A 22,290-nucleotide genomic window follows, 5' to 3' on the forward strand; every position below is an offset into this window, starting at 1 on the left:
TCGCCCCCAGTGGAAATCTGGAGGAACTGCAACCAAAATTCGGTACAATGGGACTTAATACGGAGTGGCCAGGCTCTCCGTAGACGGGCTCTGTGACATCAATGAGTTTACGGAAGTATCATTGAGTTACATCAATATGCTAACTGATTCCATCATCCCAACTGTAAAGATCCGAAGCTTCCCTAACCAGAAGCCATGGGTGGATAGAGAAGTGAGAACGGCATTAAAGACACGCACCATGACTTATAATGCTGGGCTTATTTCAGGGGATATAACGGATTACAAAGCAGCATCTTATAGTTTACGTAGAGCTATTAAAGATGCTAAGCGGCGCTATAGAGACAGAGTTGAAGCTGATTTATTGGAGGGTGATCCAGCACGAGTGTGGAAACATCACTGGCTTTGAAAGAAAGTCCCCTCCTATGATGAATGTGAGTAAAGCCCTCCCTGATGAACTTAATGCTTTTTATGCTCGCTTTGACATGAAAAACACAGACTATATTGGACTAGCTGCAGCATGTGAAGCAAATGGGGATGCACCTTTCTGTGTCTCTGAGGTCGATGTGAGCAATGCCTTTAGGAGGGTAAATTGTAGAAAAGCTACTGGACCGGATGGAATTTCTAACAGGGTTTTGAAATCCTGCGCTGCTCAGTTAGCTCCTGTGTTCACTTATATCTTTAACACATCATTGGCTCAAGAGACAGTTCCTACTTGCCTCAAGCAGTCTGTTATTGTTCCAGTACCGAAAAACAAAAGTCCATCATGTCTGAATGACTACCGCCCAGTAGCCCTGACGTCTACAGTGATGAAGTGTTTTGAGAAGCTTGTGAAAAACATTATCTGCTCATCCCTCCCTGCCTCTCTTGACCCTCCAATTTGCTTACAGAGCCAACAGGTCTACAGAGGATGCCATCTCAAACCTCATGCACACCACCTTAACTCACCTGGAGGAGGGAATGGGAATTATGTGAGGATGCTGTTCATTGACTTTAGTTCAGCATTCAACACGATAGTACCCTCTCACCTTGGTCACAAAGATGAAGGCCTTAGGACTGAACACCACCCTGTGTCACTGGATATTTGACTTCCTCACCAACCGTTCACAAGTGGTTAGAGTGGGGGTCTGACATCTGACTCATTAACCATCAGCACTGGTGCTCCCCAAGGCTGTGTTTTGAGTCCACTGCTGTACAACATCTACACACATGACTGCAAAGCCAACAGTAGTCATACCTCCATCATCAAGTTTGCAGATGACACAGTGATCTTGGGCCTGATTAGTAACAACAATGAACAGCTCTACTTGGATCAGGTTGATGATGTGGCACAGTGGTGTCAATCTAACAGCTTGACACTGAATATCAATAAAACCAAGGAAATGGTAGTGGATTACAGAAGGCAGCAGCAGAACTACAGTTACACCCCACTAATGATCAGCGGGCAACCTGTAGAGAGAGTCACAAGTTTTAAATACCTTGGTGTCCACATTACTGAAGACCTAACATGGACTGTTAACACTCAATATGTTCTGAAGAAGTCCAGACAAGCGACTCTACTTCCTTCATCAGCTAAGGAAATTCAAAGTTTCTACATCCATCATGAAGGCCTTCTACACTTCAGCGGTTGAGAGTGTTCTAACTGGTAGCATCATCACCTGGTATGGGAACTCCACAGTTAGAGATTGTAGTACTCTGCAGAGAGTAGTGCCAGCTGAACGTGCATTACTATAAGAACTCAACTCCCTGCTCTACAAGATATCTATTCCAGAAGAGTACTCCTAAGAGCCCAAAAAAGATTCTGAAGGACTCTTCTCATGCTAACAATGGATTATTCCTACTGCTGAAATCAAGAAGACGCTTATGTAGTCACAAAGCCAGAACTGAGAGACTCAGGAGAAGTTTTTATCCCCAGGCCATCCGAACTCTAAACTCACACTATACTGACTTTGCACACATTCACTCCTCAGCACTCTCAAACATTTCCCAACTCTGAACTCACACTATACTGACTTTGCACTCATTCACTCCTCAGCACTCATGACCCCCCACACACACACACACACACACCTACAAGACTTTTAGCACTTTTACATCCCTCTCCCTATGCTACAGACCTTTTATTTATTTTCTTATTTCATCATACGTCAAAACACACACACACACACACATATCTGACTTTCTCCAACTTTTGCACATCTCCATAGAACTTTTTATTTATTATTTTTGATTTCTCCTCCATCTACCCATGTCCTTGATTGCCTAGCCTTGTTGGTGCCCCCCACCCAATCCCAATCCTCCCCCACCTTTCTTATGCAGCCCTTGCCACTTAATCTACTAAACCCCTCTTCTACTGCACCTTTTACCCCCCCCCCCCCATTAATGCACAAATAGGCTGACACCAGACATAATTTCACTGCATTTCTTACTTCCAGTAACTATATGCAAAACTGATGTGGATTTTAGTGTCTCAACGTCTGTCCTTCTTGTGCTTTCTGAGGTTTTCATGTTCTACAGAGAGCTGCAGGATGTCAGTTACAGGAAAATGACGACGTAGGAATTTACTTGAGCAAAGACGCATTCAACGGGGAGGCTGGAGATGTCCGCTATTACAATCCACAAAATGACAGCCTTCATACTGACTGGGTGTGGCCAGAAGCAATGGACAATACATGGCCTGGGGGTGTGCATATAGCTTATACATGGTACCATGATCTCTGCATTGAACGCCTGAAAACACACTTGGCCAAAGAAAAGAATCGTATTTTTAAAAAGAGTAAGATATATATATATATATATATATATATATATATATACATATATACTCACACTCTGGACATATTTAGATTGGGTATGGATTGCATTTTTCTTCTTTAACGGTGATCCATTTTAAGGATGACTCATATCATGATTATTTTTTTCCATTATTATGGACTTCACTTTTAACCATTGTATGCTTGTATTTACAATTACTCTTAAGCTCTTTGAATGACCCCTGTGTTTGAAATGTGCTAAATAAAACCTGTCTTGACTTGACTATGTTTCATAGTGAAGCCCAGAGTCAGGCTCCTCCAGAAGACACTCCCAGACTCTGGAGGGGCCAAAGTGACCTGCCGGGCCACTGGTTTCTACCCCCGTCACATCAACCTGACCCTGCTCAGAGACGGCCAGTCTGTGTCTGACCACCAGATCACTGGGGGGGAGCTGCTACCTAATGGAGATGAGACATTACCAGATGAGGAAGAGCCTGGAGGTCAGTGCAGAGGAACTACAGCATCACCACTACACCTGCACAGCTGAACACCTCAGTCTGGACAACAAGCTGGACATCAGTTTAGGTATTATTGGTTTACAAATATGGAATGTTGGATGTATGTTTTGTAGTGTAGTGTGTAGTTTTAGTATCAGGTGTACAGTTGTGTTTAGTTTTGATGTCTGTGTCTGTCATACTCCTGTACTCGGGATACTTCTGGAAGACAGAACTGACTCTCTCTCTCTCTCTCTCTCTGGGCAGATCATGAGTGGGATTCAGTCACCACATCCATTGTGCCCTCCGTGCTTATTGCTGCTGGGTTAGTGTGTCTTGCTGGAGTCGTTGCCTTTATCATATGGAGGAGGACCCACACAGGTGAAATAGCTCTTACTGATTTCACTTAAAGACTGAGACACATAGGTTATCCATATCATACAAATACAATCATAATTAAATTAATTATTAAACATTCAATGCAGCTAAAGTGTTGATGAAGTCCAGACCTGGCTATTGAACTGGTAAACTGTGGCAAATCAATGGCATTGTGCTGATTGGAAATCCCCAGAGGCTCATTGTGTGTACAGTTGATATTTGTGTATCATCAGAACAGTACAACTGCTCATACAATGAGCCTCTAGGTATTTAACTCTGACAGATGGTAAAATATGAGCTCTGCAAGGCTGATTCCAAACTAAATGTTCATTTTCATATTGAATTCCAGTGGTGATGTACAGTACACACAGTACTAATAATAGCCTAATTAGCCTAATGAATGATCATGTGACACTGTCGTTAAATAGCCATGACACAACAGTGAAATCAATATTGTGAGATGTTTTATGTTTTTATCTGCTTATAAAATAGTCAGATACACACTATATGTAGAATTCATGCACACAAAAAAGCTCTGGCCATTTTACCAGCAGTTTAGCCCAGTGCCAGAAAAGACAACAACACTTGTTTATGATTAACATGTAGTATTGTACATGCTGTTACCTGAATGGTATGACTGTAAACACCTGTCCTGTTTTGTACATGTTATTACCTGAATGGTATGACTGTAATCACCTGCCCTGTTTTGTACATGCTATTACCTGAATGATATGACTGTAATCACCTGCCCTGTTTTGAGTCAAATGGTTCTGAACGGTGTTTCAGGTCGAGGCTCACAGACCTCTCTGCAAGAGAACACAGAAGCTTCAGGTGAGTGTGCCAGAAATTAAAGACAGTTTTCTCATTCCATACATTTTGTTCATAACTTCATAACTAGTTTCCAAGGCTGTTTGTTATTATTATTTGTGTTCATTATTACCGCTGCTAGCATAGCGGTTATACAGGGATTGTATGACCACGCCCCCCAAGCCCCCCACATCTAGTTTTGTTCATGATAGCTTTGCGTTTTTTCTAATTCAATACATTTTGTTCATAACTTGCGTATCCATATCCATGTGTATCCTTATCCGTATCTTGCCACAATTTGTGATTCTGTCTTGTGATTCAGATTCACAAAATGTTGTGTTTCAACAGAATCTGTCTGTAATTTAATTGCATATTTTTTTGTCAGTAACTGTAACTATAACTGTAACTGTAACATTTATTTAGTAATTTAATTGTGCAACTCTTGTAATTACTCTCCAACCTGTGATGTAATTAATGGAAATAATGAAAACAGTCTGCTGATCCAGACAGTTCTGAAGTGATTTAAATCATGTTTTCTTTGCATTTCCTTCAGAGGAATACACGTGTGTGCCAACCACGGATGCAAATTCATGAAGACTGATGAAGACCTGCAGCCAACCACTGACTCAGAGGAGGCACATTTCTGTAGGAGTTTATGGCTGTCTCACTGTCAAATCCTAATGTGTAACAGGGCTCTCTCATAGAATTTCTGAGCTATTTACAGTTATGATGTGTAATGTGTAATAGAGCTCTTTCATAGACTTTCTGAGCTATTTAGAGTTATGATGTGTAATGCGTAACAGGACTCTCTCATAGACTTTCTGAGCTATTTAGAGTTATGATGTGTAATGCGTAACAGGACTCTCTCATAGACTTTCTGAGCTTTTTAGAGTTATGATGTGACACCATAGACATAGGGGGGCAAAACACAGGGCCACAAGGAGAAGCCCTTTAGCATTAAGAAGAAAAAAAAACAGTAAACAACCATCAAAAAGGAAATTGTCCCGTTCGTATTTCTACCATTAGCCGTCACCGCCTCTTGCACTTGACATCTGATGTCAGTGAGGGTTCAATGAGGAATGTAAGTCAGTGAGAGAAGTGGTTTCACTGGACGCGGGATTAGCTCACACAGGTTGGGGCCTATAGCTAGCTATTGCTAAAACTAGAATTATGCTAGGCTAGGGGAATGGGAGTGCCCCCGCTCCCACCACACAAGATTACACACTGTGCCTAGGGCACCAAAGGACAGAGGGGGACCAACGTTTAGTCATTTAGTAGCTTTACTGCAAACTGTGTTTCACTGTTCTCGAAGAGAGACAAAAAAGAGTGGCAGATTCTCTATCTCCTTTTCATATAAGAACAACAAAGACCCAGGCTACAGGAGGTTGACTTTGTGAGGTTATTCAGTTCCCACTACTGACCATTTTAAACTCAGATTGTTGAGAGGGCACTCTTTAACATAGGCTGCAATCAATGTGATTAAACATTGACAAGAATATAAAGACTAGTCAGCTACTTTGCCTTTGTAGAATGGAATTGGTGAGTCTTCAATAATTTGTTTTCCCAAGCATGTACATGATGCACATATTATGCAGAGCCTGAAAAAAAACTGAAACACATTCCATTCAGATATCTAGGTTGCTACCAGGCTCATAATTCCCTTTTAATTACAAACAGAAATGTGAAGCAACATGTCATTACATGCTTCCAGTTCCGAAGCTGCTTATAACAACTTAATATAGTGCATATTATTTTTTAATAGTGTGCGATCAATTTGGCTGAAACAAACAAGGCTTGTAAACAAGAGCTGGCAAAGAGGCATTATAAAGACTTAATGCTCCATTTATAAGAGAAAACAGCATTTATTTATTTATGTTATCAGTTATCATTTATTTATTTATGGAGTGTCTGACTGGATCATTGCACACACAGAGAAGAGAGGGGTATGAATCCTCTTATCTAACTCTGGGGTAAATGACATGAGCTAATTTAAAAAAATGGTGTGTTCCTTTAAATACAGCATAGATGCTCACTTTAGATTAAGCTGTAAAACAACTTTTACAACTAATATGAAAGGTGTTAGTAGTATGTGTAAGTTAATTGCCTCAGTTTCTTATACAGCATGTATTATTGTCATTCTAAATCATTTACTTTACTTTTATACATTTATATGTTTTTGACATCTATGGCCTTTGTGTGTGTTATGAAGCCAGCCATAGTATCGTTTTGTTTTATCATTCTGCACTGTAAAAAGAAATCCGTAAAAAGGCAAATATATTTCTGTTGTTTTTTTAACAGTGTTCAATTTAACACAGGTGGGAGCTGGTAGCATAGTGGTTAAGGAGCTGGGCTAGCATGCAGCAACCTGAAAAGTTGTGGGTTCAATTCCCAGCTTCCACCGTTGTGCCCTTGAGTAAGGCACTTAACCCCAAGTTGCTCTTGGGACAATGTCCCTTGTAATGTAATTGACATATGTAGGTCTCTTTGGATTTGGTTTCCTAAATTAATACATGTAAATAACTCCAACACTTGGAATATGCTGTACTCTTTTTTAATAATTGATGCTCTATATGCATTCTGTTAAAGGGACACCAGGCAAGCCTGATGCTTTTTCTCTACGAAACTCCCCCTCGCTCGTCTGAAGCTCTTTTCCTTTTCTTTGCATCTTCCGTCAAGAGTTTTCGCTGCTTCTTCGCCAGCTCTGCCATTATACACACGTTTGCAACAATCGCTAGCGTCTTCATTCGCCCTGTAATGAGTCATTTAACCATATACCGACTTACGAAGATGATTAATTAGATCAAAGTTCAAAATCCCTGTTTTTTTTTCTAGAAATGGAGATATAGCATCTTTCATGAAATTTGCCTGTAAAGTTTCCAGGAAGTGACCTAGCGAGACCTGGCGAGACTGCCACCTAGTGATAAACCCACGAAAATAAATGGCCTGGTTTTGACCTGACGTGCATGCGTCACTGATTCGACCCAAAACGGCAACCATCAAAAGCCGAGGTATGATAAAATCTCCAGATAAAATGTCCAGATGCGTTTTCATGAATTTTCGATCTTCATCTATTTCAGTTCTATTCATCATTGAGTTCCCAAAATCGGACATTAGTTAGAGTGTCTATTTTCGTAATAATATTGTGTATTTTCGCAATATTGCGTTTTTGGCACTCAAAGTGTTAAGAGCCAATAAAAAGACTATAAAAAACCCCTTGATGTGTTATTAAACCCATCGACAATACTACGGCAAATGTATAGCATAAAGTGTGTACAGCAGTGGTGGGTAGAGTACTGAAAATCTATACTCAAGTACAAGTACATTTACTTCCTTCAAAATCTACTTGAGTAAAAGTAAATATTCCAATTGGACAAACCTACTCGAGTAAAAGTAAAAAAGTACTTTGTTATGAAACTACTCAAATTACAAGTTACTTTTCATTTTTGTATTGATGTGCTTGGATCAGTGGAAAAGACATAACAGGCCCTATTTTGGTGATCTAAAACACATGGTCACTTCGCGGATAGCTTAAATACATTTAGGGGTTTGTCCAGTCCACACTGGGTGGTTTGTTATCAAGCGTGTGGCCTGGTGCAAAACCAGGCCTGGTGCTTTAAACCAATCAGAATGACACCTGTCATTCCCTTTAGAAGCAAGCACTGCAACTTCAAACAGCGCATCTGTATTTTGATAGTCAGTGGCGCATTTCAAGGAATCAAATTGAAACACAACTACCAAAGGAGGGAGAGAGAGAGAGAGAGAGAGAGAGAGAGAGAATGGTAGAGGGAGATGATAGCTGGAACAAGTTACCAACTATTACATTTTGGTTAAGCAATCTACAAATCCCATACAATAATTGTACTGTAACTGCAACTGTATTTTCATCTGATTCTTCAATACATCAATATCAATATGCAACACTGACCGTTTTTGTTCAGTTAGTTCAATTCAAAGTTTCCATGAGGAATCTGATCTAATTTTTTAAACGAAAAAAGCCATCTTTATTGCAATTAATAATGTAGATTACAAATAGCATGCCCACCATTCATAATTCAGAGGTTGTTTAAGTTCTGATTTCATTGAACAATTCGGTTGTGACATTCAATAGCAATCACCAACACCATTCTAACTTATGAAGGCGCCTTTTATTGCACATCTGAAATCTCTCCATGATCTGACCGGTCCTATTGGTATGCCACAAGATTTTCAGCGCTATTGCTACACCAGTAGGCTACGGAGGAGAAAAGGGCCCGTGACCTAAAGCAATTGTTTTTTCAGTCCTTGAACAATCATGCATGAACCGTATGGACACGGAATAGCAACAGAACTTTTGCAGAGATATGCTTGCATTGGCTACACCAGATGAGCAAGCTAATATAGCCAATATTACAGATGCATGGTCTACAATTAAATATCTATTTAAAAAATCCACAATGGAGGATGTTTTAGAGCCGTGATCTGCAGGCTTAATTTGTTGGCTATTTTTAGAAAGTGCGCTGTGGGCTCGTGAAAAGGCATCCCGCTAGGCTACATGGTGCCAGCGGGCACCGCTTTTGGAGACCCCCTGAGTTATGTCAAGAAATAGCCTTTGTTTCAGTCGAATAGCTGCTACAGCTAGGACTAGCTCGCTAAGTAGCACCTCACGAGAACCACTGATAGAAAATAATGATGATTTACCTCAACATTTTGAAGCCTGATATTGTTATGCTTAGGCTGACACATTCCTTTCATTATACCTACGGTTGTCTCCCCTTCCTTCCCGCATGGGGACGGAACAGTGTTGCAGATGGGCCAGGCGTTGACCATGGGAGTGGGGCTGCTTTTGGTAGTAGGCTACTAGCGTTCATCTCCCGATCCATGGCGTTTTCTAGTCCTCAGTACCAACGTAACAGCCAACTCGTCTACTCTGCTGTGTAATCGCAACAATGTTGCAACCTAGGGAGGGTCGCTAACTGTATGCTTGTATTCCAGTCAACGAAGATATGTGTAGCCTACTTCTATTGAAATACTCATTTTAATGAAGGCCCAATGGGAAATGTAATTGAGTAAAGAGTACAATTCTAGTTCAAATATTACTTTCCAAGTAAGAGTAAAATTACAGCCTTAAAAAAGGAACGTGGAAAGTATTCGTTACCCGAAAAAAGTACTTTTTTACTCATTTGCGTTACTTGTAACGCGTTACTACCCACCACTGGTGTACAGTGTGTAAAAATTACATTTGGGGCTTTCTGCTATATGAGAGCTATCACTCTACTATTATTTCCAGTCATTATCATGGAAAATATAATGTTCAGATATGCAACAAATTCTTATAATGGCATTGTATAACAACCCTCATAGTAATAGGTATATTTAACATTTTTCAAATGTATTTATTTGTTGCTTTTATTTTTCCTTCTAACTAGCTGAGGCCCCCCTGGCTATATCACCACATGTGACGTTTCGGGCCCCGGCCCCCACTTTGAAAACCACTGGGCTATACTACGAATCTCGATTAGTGGGTTAGCGAGGTATGTTGCGCTCAAACCCAGGGTATGCTGTGACACGAAAGTGGCTCTGTTTCAGTGTCGCTGTATCACCATGGTGTCTTATGCTGTCAACCAAACCTGGTCGGGAGCAGGTTATGTGCTAAGTTATAGCTCAAATCGTGTAAAGCTACCGCCCACTGACCAATCAATTATCTTGAAAAATGAATTCACGTGTAGGATTCTGTCATATATCTTACAGGTGGAAGCTCCGCCTCTACAAACATTTTGGATATAGCATGCGCTTTAATAGTGTTGTGCGTGCAAATATGCCAGTATGGACGTGCATACCATACAACATCTGATGACAATTAATTTATTTGATAGATAGATAGATACTTTATTGATCTCCAAGGGGAAATTCCCCTTGGGGATCAATAAAATATCTATCTATCTGATGTTATAGGCTAGACACTAGAGTTCAAAGGTGCAGCACGCACATCCAAAACGATGAGTACTGGGTGCTGGGCAGGAGTCCACACACCAGTCGGCACAACGTTGAGTCCGCACACCAGAATCTGCTCCTTTTTTTAATGGTAGGCTATATCACCACATGTGACGTTTCGGGCCCCAGCCCTTCTATGAAACAAGTGGGGAGACACACCTCCATATAGGACATTATGTAAGAAGCAATCCCACAGCAATCTCACAATGTATCCACTCTCAGATATTGCGGCATTGAACTGGTTAAACAGCCCTTCCGTGGAGGAGATGTTAATAGTCTGTTACTTAACCCTTTAGGCGCCAGGTTTTAAAAAAAACATCATTCGATTTTTACATCAAAATTTCAAAAGGCCATGGCTTGAAACTGGTCAGAGATAAAGTCCTACTGTAAATGTGAAAATCATTGAGTATGAACAAAAGTTTATGAAGGGGGTAAATGTACACATCTAATTTGCATATTATGACGTCACTGGATGACAACCACCTCGAATTATGCACATTTCAGTAATACTGGATGTTGAACATTATATTTGAGCAGTTTTGCTTACTTTTTTGTCATTTCACCCACATAACACCTGAACAGGAAAGCAGTCACATGTAAACCAACAATAGTAAACTATTACTATAACCACAAACCTTATTCTACTATACAATAAAGTAGCCTGGTCAAATCAGTTCCTATCATGGTGACTTTGTAGTTCTTCAGAGCCCTATTTTTACTACCCCTGCTGTCTTTATTACGTCCATTACGGACACTATCGCCACCTTTACCACTGGCACCTTCAGCTACGTTGGGCAGAGGGTCGACATAAGTATGGTATGCTTAGTGAACACTGTCGAAAGACGAAAGACGCGACCTCCATTCACTGGACGGCGTGACTAGACGATCGCTCATATTCTCCAAAAGGCAGATATTCTCCTTCAGAATCAGACTAGGTAAATAACAGACCCAAGACTTCATCACATGTTAACTTTTTTCTTCAACATTTGGTGTATTTCTGCTTCAATTTGTGCAAAACTATGGCCTGCATTGCTTCCATGTTATGGAGGAAATGCACGCCTTCTTATGGGTTTTCGTGTAATCGGTGTAATAGGCGTGTAATACCACGCCCATTACGGACACTTATCATCACTATTACCACTGGCACCTACAGCTATGTTGGGCAGAGGGTCGAAATAAGCCTGGTATGCTTAGTGAACACTGTCGCAAAGACGCCAATACGCACCCATTCACAGACGCTCCGTGACTATCACTGCCAATAGACGATCGATCATATCCTCCAAAATGCAGATTTTATCCTTTAGAATCAGAATAGATGAATAAAGGACCCGAGACTTCATCACCACGAATTTTTTTTTTTTCAACATTTGGTGTATTTCTGCTTCAATTTGTGCAAAACTATGTCCCGCGATCGCTTCAGCGTTATGGAGGAAATGCACGTCTTCTTCGTGGTGTTTCTCGTGTTTCTCCTGTGCTTCCTGAACATTTTGAAAAAGGTTGAGCTTGAATCGAAGCTCTGGGTGTCTGCCAACTAGTGGTGGAGAGTACAAATGAGATTTGTCACCGTACATGGATCTATCGTCTGTTTTAATCACGTTTAGTCACGTTTGTCGCAATTTTGCGACTTTGGCGGGTAAAGGGTTAACCCTTTAGGCGCCAGAGGTTTTTTTTCGAAACGTTCGATTTTGACATCTTCATTTCAAAAGGCTATATCTTAAAAGTGATAAGAGATAGAGACTTTCTGTAAATTAGAGAAATATTAAGGATGACCCAAAGTTTATGTAGGGATTAAATGTTTATATCTAATTTGCATATTATGACGTCATATGGTGGCGGCCATCTTGGATTATAGAATTTTCATGAAAAGTCGCATGTTTGAATGATAAAATGCACCACTTCTTTTCCCCCAAAATGTCCCTCACCTTCTGTATGCTATATTGCACAATACTGGAATGCTCAGGTAAATACTAAGTAGTAAACAAACTATGTAAATCATTACTAATAAATGGCAGAAACAAACCAAATGCATGTAGCCGTTCCACCATATCTGTTATCACCGGCCATTGCAGAAAACGGCATCATGCCAAAGGGGCAGAAATGTCAAAGGCAGAAATCCCCTTCACCTCCAGGAACTTAAACGGTCCTCACCCGACAGAAACCTCCTTCTCCATGGGCTTGTGGAACTGTCAATCCGCAGTCAACAAAACCGACTTCATAGCTGGCTATGCCAACCACCTTTCATTGGAACTCCTTGCTCTCACTGAGACTTGGATCAAAACCAGAGAACACTGCCACCCGGCTGCACTCTCCACTAACCTTACACTATCCCACACCCCCGCCTATCTGGACGAGGAGGCGGACGGGCCTGCTGATCTCCAACAAATGGAAATTCACCCCGCTACTGCCTTCAAACAAATATGTCTCATTCGAATTCCATGCCATCACAGTGATCGCCCCAGCAAAACTCTAATGCTGGTCATCTACAGCCCTCCAGGCCAACTAGGCTTAACTTTATTGATCGAACTTGACACTCTGCTATCCTCCATCCCTGAGCATGACTGCCCGCTTCTTGTTCTCGGTGATATGAACATCCACTTAGATGCCCCAGGCTCAGCGGACTTTTTGGCCCTGGTCCACTCCTTTGACTTCGAACTGGTTCAAAGCCCACCGACTCACAAAGCTGGCAAAGAGCTTGACTTGATCTTCACTCGGAACTGCAGCACAGACACACTCATGGTGGCCTTCGCCATCTTTCTGACCACTTCTTCATCCAGTTCAACGTCGGCCTGTCAGAACAGCCTCCGGCTCCTCAGCCGATGGTCACGTTCGCCCGCCAACATCCGAACCTGTCTCCAACGCACTTCTCCTCTGTGGTTGCCTCCGGTCTACCTCCACTCAACACCTTCTCCTCTCTGGAGGTTAATGAAGCCACTGACTCGCTCTGCTCCACACTGACCTCGTGTCCAGGCGAGCTGTGCCCTCTTACCACAAGCCAGCCAGCTCGATCCAAACATTCTCATCCATGGCTAAATGATACCCTCCGACGCGCATTCAAACTCAGAGCCGCTGGAGAGGAAATGGCACAAATCCAAACTAGCTGACGACCTCAAAATTACCAGACACTTCCTGACCTCCTTCTCAGCCAGCATCACTGCTGCTAAGACTGCTTTCTACCATGACAAAATCAACAGCGCTACAGACACTCGAAAAACTTTTCTCAACCTTCAAATCGCTACTCAACCCTCAGCTGCCTCCTCCTCCATCCAGCCTTACTGCAGATACCCTCGCCTCAGTTTTTACAAACAAAGTGGCGGGCAATCAGCAGTCAATTCTCTACATGCCCACTCAACGATCTGACTCAGATACCGCACTCCTACAACCTCTAGGGACTACTGGAACATCTTTTTTCAGCATTCAAGCCTCTCTCCGAGAGTGAAGTGTCCAGACTCCTGACATGCAGCCGTCCTACCACATGCTCGCTGGACCCTATACCTACGAGCCTACTTCAGTCCATCAGCCCGACCATCGCTCCAGCTATCACACATGTGATCAATGCCTCGCTAACCTCCCGCACATTTCCAACAGCGTTCAAAATGGCCCGGTAACAATCAAGCATTTAAGAAAGCTTCTCTCAACCCTGCTCAAGTCGAGAACTACCGCCCTGTCTCACTACTGCCTTTCCTATCCAAAGGCATTGAACGGGGAAAGCAGTCTCCAAACAGGTCTCTGACTTCCTTTCACAGAACAACCTTCTGGATCCAAATCAGTCTGGGTTCAAAAGCGGCCACTCTACCGAAACGGCTCTGCTGTCTGTAACAGAAGCCTTAAAGAAGCCAGGGGCGACCGCCGGTCATCAGTACTCATTCTGCTTGACTTATCGGGCCTTTGACACGGTTAATCACCGTATCCTTCTCTATACCGCTGACATGGGAATCTCCGGTTCTGCTCTCTCCTGGTTTGAATCCTACCTCACAGGACGCTCGTTTAACATTATCATGGCTTGGTCAGCTATCCGCACCTCACCATCTAACCACAGGGGTCCCCAGGGCTCAGTGCTGGGCCCCTCCTCTTTGCTATCTACACCACCTCCTTGGGACAGATTATCCGTTCGCACGCTATCATACCACTGCTATGCAGATGACACACAGCTCTATCTGTCCTTTCCACCTGACGATCCCCCTGGTTTCAGCACGGATCTCGGATTGCCTTTCAGACATAGCTACATGGATGAAGGCACACCACCTCCAGCTGAACCTCTCAAAGACTGAACTGCTGGTCATCCCAGCTAAACCTACCATACACCCCGACATCAACATCAAATTTGACTCCCTGTCTGTTTCAACCGACCAGGACTGCAAGAAATCTAGTAGTTGTTCTTGACAACCAACTAAACTTTCGGATCATGTTGCCTCAGTCGCCCGGGCATGCCGTTTTGCACTCTACAACATACGGAAAATCAGGACTTACTTGACTCAAGATGCTACCCAACTTCTGGTTCAGGCAATAGTCATCTCACCCACTGACTACTGCAATGCCCTCCTGACAGGTCTCCCCAGCCTGCGCAGTGAAACCACTTCAGATGATCCAGAACGCGGGCGGGCGCCGCCTGGTCTACAACCAACCCAAAGGGCACATGTTACCCCGCTGCTCATCCAGCTACACTGGCTACCTATGGCGGCCCGCATCAAATTCAAGTCTCTAACGCTTGCCTACAAAGTAGTCTCCGGTTCTGCTCCCACCTACTTGAATGCCCTCATACAGACTTACACTACCTCCAGACCGCTGCGGCTCCTCTGACGAACGACGCCTAGCTCTACCACCCGTGCGCTCAAGCCAATCAAACTTTTCTCATCTGTTGTTCCTTGTTGGTGGAACACACTGCCAGTTCCTACAAGGGCAGGGACATCCTTTTCCACTTTCAAAAACTCCTGAAGACCCAGCTCTTTAGAGAACACCTACTCTCATAGCAACACTTACAACAAGTCTTACTGATCCTAGCACTCACCAGCCGTTTTAAACTGACAAGTAACTGTTAAAACAGCACTCACCGACGCACTTATTCTTACTGTACTCTAATGTTTTTTAAACTGTCCTAAAATTGTGAGAATTGTTCTATAAACTTACTGTTTACCATGTTGTTAGTAAGCTTTGGTTAAAAGCGTCAGCCAAACAATGTAATGTAATGTAATGTAATGTAGCGGTAGAAACCTTTGCTGTAAGAAATTTTCCATTTACTACATACAGTAGGCACTCTGATTCCATGTATGGGGCACATATATATTATTCAGATGACACACAAACACAAAGTGAACAAGACCTGTTTAGTTCAAAGCTCACTTGCCCGGCAAGGCACAGATCAGGAGTGAGATGATGAGACAAGACAAAGAGACAATGTTATTATTTGTTTTTCTTTTTGTTGTTTTTGTTGATGTTTTTTTTCTTAGCTGACAAAGACAACACACATCCACAAGGACATGAACACACAAAAAGAACACATATATGTCCTAAATGGTCAGGGAAATAGATAATCAACAGTGTAAATCATTACTAATAAATGGCTGACAATTTTTTTATGTAGCAGGCCTTTTTGCTGTAGAGATAATGACTATCCATATCCATATCCTATCCATACAGGGCCGGCATTCCCATCATCTTGTGATAGACTATGCATGGCCTAATGGCTCTCCTGCCCGATGTCACTACCTCTGCTCCTGTTGCGAGCGAAATGGCCAGATCTGCCCCGGCTCCGAAAGTGGAAGAATTTGCGCCTTCGGACTAGGCCTACTGTCATTCTCATTGTGACTCCCCACACTTTCGCCTCGTTCCCCCTAACTGTCCTATGAGCGCCCGACCGTCGTCTAACATACCCAGCGGCATTAGACAAAGGCTCCACCCATCAGTTATTGTAAAGCGCGATTGGGGAGAGGCACACGTTCAGAAGACAGAAGCTAAGCTATGGACATTAGGCTACCTCTCCAGCCTCGTTAAGCCACACCACTAACACACCCTGCTAACTTCCCGATGAACACTCCGAACCGTGAGAACATTATTTCCCACCAGTGACATTGGGCAAACGATTCAACGTTTGTGCTTGGTGTAAAGCTAAACTATGGAGTAAACTCTCACTTTGTCCAGCTGCATCATTGCAAGGGATCCTGTCTGAAACCTCACTAAGCGAATCACCGTCATTTTCTGAAGGCAGATATTCCCCTTCAGAATCAGGGTCCCTTGAATAGAAGACCCAACACGAATTTCGGGTAAGCTGTTTTGATGCCATTAGGCGATAATCTAATGCAAATACCGCTGGCGTTGACAATATGTCAGCTCTGACAAAGTGTCTCACCGACACTAGCTCCGGTATTTCGCGACTGATTCAATGCCCTGTAGCTAGAAAGTTTTGTTTAAAGCGTGCCCTTTTTTTCGACTTCGGGGATGGACGATGACATGTCTGCCATCTAGTGGAGTGGAGGTCGAGCGAAATATGACACCCTATTTGACTAAATTGGCCGTTTTATTCAGTACCGCATCTTGTCGACTATAGTCGACTGTAAACCAGGAGGGTTAAGCTAGCCTACATTTAATGCGATTTTTCGTGTGATTAACAGTTGGCGACTACATTTCCAAAGTCGGACAGAAATCATGAGAGTGCCATTTTTTACGATTATCAAGAAACTTTGCAGATCTAGCAAGTTCTGTTCTCAGGGGAATCCGTTTGTCTTCCCCCAAAAAGGGGCGTTACCCTTCGATGACGCAAAAGTAGCGGAAGGTACCGCCTTTTCGCCTCTGATTGGCTAGAAGGGCTCTCGCCCGATTGGTTATTTTATTTGGCCATGAAACGTCATCTACCGTTCATGGCAGGCTGTCAGCCAGTCTGTTTTGATAAGATACTGGCTATTATTTTTGCCAAGAGGATCAAAGGCGTTCTGCCCTCTATTATTGATGAAGAGCAATCTGGGTTCATGCCCAACAGACATATTACTGATGATATAAGATTGGTCTTAGATTTACTTGATTATTCTCACTTAATTTCAGATAACAGTCTTATTTTTTTTTTAGACTTTTTTTAAGGCTTTCCTCCTCCTGCTCAAGCGAGTAGGACATTTCACACTGCTCCTGCTTCACCTCCTTTTAGCAATTTCCACTCTTTCATTCTTTTATTTAATTTACAAGCTAGTTTAGCAAAGACAGTGAAACCAGTACATTTAAATCTGAAACTTTAGTGGTTAGTTTTTTACTTTAAATGAGCCAGCCAAGTCAACGAGCAAAAACTAAACGGCAATTCACCTTGAAGTTGGATTAAAACAAAATGCGCTCCTCCGGCCAGAGACCCAGGAGATCATGCCGAAAATGTTCTGAGCTAGAACAGAGGATTTCGACTTTGGAATCAAAGATTGATGCCCTTCCATCAAAGACAGATGAACTACGAGAGGCATCTCATGAAGTGAGTACAGCAACTACTGGAAATGCAGAGAATGTAACCCAGCAGTCTAATCAACTATCAAGCGCATCATTGTGCATGTTGGAGCAAATGACATCTACAGAGAACAGCTGTATGTCAAAGAAGATTTCAAGGAACTTTTTTCAGCCCTATATGAGCTTGGAATACAAATTTTCATCAGTGGCCAAATTCCCAGCAGAGGGAAGCTTTGTATTTTCCAGACTATTCAGTTTAAACACCTGGCTGGAATACAAAAACATGCTTTTCAGTTGGAATGAATTTTATTGACAATTTTAACCTTTTTGGAATTGGGAGGGAATACTTCAGACCAAATAGTACAGAGCTGAGTTGACTGGGGCCAAGATCTTAACCGAATACTATCACCTCTCTCTCCTGCACCCAACATTTTTTTTCTGCCAACCTTGAGCCGAGCCTCTGATAAGCCAGTGGCCATACAGACGAACAAGCTGGATCACATCAACATCTCAGCTAAACCAAAACACTCTGCACAGGCTGAAACAGAGATATGCCCAACCCTCCCCCTGCTGTGGGGCCCTCTGGTAATCACCCGGTAGCCTCCACTGAAATGCAGACCTTGGAGAAACATAAACAACCAGCTCAATGCCCAGCCATGTCCACTAAGACACAACAACATGGAATACACTACTGGAATGCATGCTGAAAGCAGAGCGTCTGCAACAAACTCCCCAGGGCCTCAGCAGGCAGATGGAGACTCTGGACCAATATTCAACCCCATCTTCCTTGATTTCCCATCACCATCTACACCCAATCACGTCCCCACCCGATCAAACTCCCCAGGCCACCCAAACCCCCCTGTATATCCATCCTCATCCCAACACTCCCCCACCCGCTCAAACTCCCCAGGATCCCCTGCATACCCATCACCATCCCCACCCCAGCACATGATTTTCCCTGCAAGAATGGAAGGACTGCTGCCAGTAGCCTTGCAGCTTGTTAGTAGCCCAAGACCTTCAACTGTATACCCATCAACATCCCACCTTGTTAGTAGCCCAATACCTTCAACTGTATACCCATCAACATCCCACCTTGTTAGTAGACCAAGACCTTCAACTGTGCGTTTTTTTAGTACCCCAAGACCCTTAGCACCAAAGGTGCGCATGGCACCTCCACGGCCTCCCCCTTTCCATTCAGAAGGATCTCTTAAGCAGCAACAACCTCTTAGTTCATATTCTCAGCTGGCATATAGCAGCTGCAGGGGACAATTATTTGATGATGATGATGACGGTATTGTATGATATTCTCAGGGTCCCTGCAATACAAATGATACTGACAGTAGTTTTGAGAACATGCCGGGACCCAGTAAGCCCATGACATTCTCTATTCCTGTATTGACAAGAAATACAACACAAATGCATCGAGCTTATAAGGTAAATCAGTCCAATCTCCTACCCGTACCAATTCAACCTCAGATTTCCCCCATGGACCATTTCCCCTAGCCTGGCGAGCCAGACCCACATTAAAATGTAGGGTCACAGGCACTCACCGTTCGCAGTGCTCAGTCCAAGGGGCGGGATAATCAGTTGTCTTTCAAATTCCCTCTGCACGCAATAGGACGCAATAGGATATTTGTTTTCAAGTAGCAGGGAATTCAAGCCAAACCGTTGCAACTCTGCCATCAATCATTATGTTAAGCCCACCAAAGACTCTATACACGATTTCAATGGCCTGATTAAGTTTCGATTTCTGGAGCTCACAAGCCAACTGAGAGTTGCTAGACTAGCCCTGGCAGCAAATTTAATTTGCTGCCGCTAGGGGCGCGTCTAGATTTCTAGGCTATTTTTCCCCAACACTTACAGCAAAACTAGCACTCCTAAATATCGATCTCTTTCAAACAAATCATTCTTAGTTAAAGGAATTATCCGGAGTAAAATGCACTTTAGATCAATTTACGGATGATTGGGAGTACATACAGTACGTTGAGTTGACATCCAAATCATGTCATTCGGATGTGTTTTGAGAAAGTTCGATGTTACCGTTTTTAGTCAAAACTCGTTAGCGTGGAAGTGAGAAGGGCATATTATTTTGCCGCTACAAAACGCTATTTTTATACCTCTTCTACAGTTCCAAACAACATTGCACTTACGTGGTAGTGAGTAGAGGGTCCCTAAAGCCAAACCGAAGTATCCCGAGGTCTTTATGTGGTCGGATAGAGAGTCCAGAAAAAAGTTGAAATTCACAATTTCGTCGCCGTTTAAAAAAAAAAAACATAGTCCAGTATTTCTTTTGAAATTGATATGAAGTTGTATGGACTGGACTATGTTGTTTGGAACGGTAGAAGAGGTATAAAAATAGCGTTTTGTAGGGGCGAAATAATATGCCCTTCTCACTTCCACGCTAACGAGTTTTGACTAAAAACGGTAACATCGAACTTTCTCAAAACACATCCGAATGACATGATTTGGATGTCAACTCAACGTATGTACTCCCAATCATCCGTAAATTGATCTAAAGTGCATTTTACTCCCGATAATTCCTTTAATGATGTAATTTGCACACACAACCTTGATTTTTTACTTTTAAGGCGAGACACGGCAGGTGAATACATCGTTTTTTCATGCACTGGTCAAATTCGAGATTTTGGGCTAATTTGCTACCTTAGCATGTATTCTTTCACACTACTACAACAACAAAGCCCGATTTACACATTTAGGTGTTTATTTCATTACATTTTGTCTACTCGAGCCTGTATATTTCTCCTAAATTCACCAAAAGTTAGTCTTCTAACGTTTCATGCTCTACCGCGACCGTGATACAAAACATAACATGTGTAGGAAAGCTCTGTTTTTCCTGCGTGACGTTGTGCTATCCAAATATGGACACTTCCTTTGTAACTGCAACCAATTGCAAAAGTTCAAAGGCGAGTCTAGGCTGAGAACGGAATCACTTGGCTGTGTTCCAAGGCTGTTTTCTCAAATTGAGTTTTTCTCATTTTCCAGTAGAAACATCTCAGCTTATGTAGCACCTATGTACACCAAACTTTCCAGTTATACACTTAGCAGTATTCTGAAGATATTTACAGAGGGATTTGTTAATAAATCATTCCTGGCCTGATTTATGTGACATTTTAATCAAAAATATATGGCAAAAATCGATTTTTTAAGGCTATGGACAGTATATTCTGATTTCCTAGGTAATGAAAGCAGATATCCTGAAATCCCTCTGTAATTTTATTTTCATCTTGTATGAAAACAAAATGAAAAAATAATTTTGTACCTGGCTTTAGCATATGTTCAGATCTATCTACTGAAAATATATGCAAATTTGTGCATATTTAATGAGATAATGCCTAATTTGCATAATTAAACATTCGAATTTCAAAAACTTGTAATACATTTTTTGTTCATACTTGTGTAAGTAATCAACTGAGGAAGTTTCATGGTGATGTCTATTATTTTAAAATTTTACCCTATTCACCTGTAGTGTCTTGCCTTAACTGAGACATGGTTAGATCAAGCAAACAGTGCTGCTGCTCTCATCGAATCAGCTCCCCCAAATTTCAGTTTTTTGAGTTTTCAGAGTGCTACCAGAGCAAGTAAAAGAGGTGGGGGGATAGCCACAATTTTCAAGACGTCTTTTCAGTGCAATCAGTCGTCATTCTTTCGGTGTGTGCACGCATTAAGTCTTCTCCTCAGATTTTATTACTGACAATTTACAGGCCTCCAAAACATTCAGCAAAAGTTTTTCTTGAAGAGCTAGGTGAACTGCTATCAGTCGTTTGCATAGAGTTTGACTGTCTTATTATATCAGGGATCTAAACTTGCATGTGGATAATCCTGAAAAACAATTACGCCAAGGAATTCATTGCACTAATCGATACTTTCTCACTAACACAGCATGTACAGGGGCCAACACACTCTCTCGGCCATACCCTTGACCTTGTTATCAGACCTGGCCTTATCTGATCATTTCTGTGTGTTCTTTGATGTGTCTATGTCCCCACACACTCAAAACACAGCTATGATTGTAAAAGGAGAATCATAAATGATCAGACAAGTGCTCTCTTTGAGCAAGCACTTTCACTAAAGTCAAGTCAACTGTCAGACTCTGTAGAAGACTTATTTGATCACTTTAATGCAAAATGGCAAACATTATGGATGACATTGCTCCATTACAATTCAAGAAAGTTAAGGACAAACAGAAAGCACCATGGAGGCAAAATCCAACAGTTAAACTTCTAAAAAAAGAGAGTGTAGGAAGACTGAAAGAAAATGGCGTAAATACAAACTTCAGATCCACTATGAAATCCATAAAGAGATGCTCCACATATAACTCTTCTGAAATATGCAAAGCAAGACAGTCCTTTTTTTCCTAACATTATCAATAGAAGTTCAAATAACACTCGTATTCTATTTTCAACTGTTGATAAGTTAACAACCCCCCCCCTCACAATTAGCCTGAACTTCTCTCAACT

The 22,290-nt window shown here is 42.2% G+C and overlaps 1 pseudogene; it reads left to right on the forward strand.

The window, feature by feature from the left end:
- Positions 1 to 2,414: 2,414 nt before the first annotated feature.
- LOC125295146 lies at positions 2,415 to 5,423 on the forward strand (annotated as a pseudogene).
- Positions 5,424 to 22,290: the final 16,867 nt, after the last annotated feature.

The sequence above is a fragment of the Alosa alosa genome, chromosome 5 (assembly GCF_017589495.1).
Source record: "Alosa alosa isolate M-15738 ecotype Scorff River chromosome 5, AALO_Geno_1.1, whole genome shotgun sequence".
Taxonomy (NCBI): Eukaryota; Metazoa; Chordata; class Actinopteri; order Clupeiformes; family Clupeidae; genus Alosa; species Alosa alosa.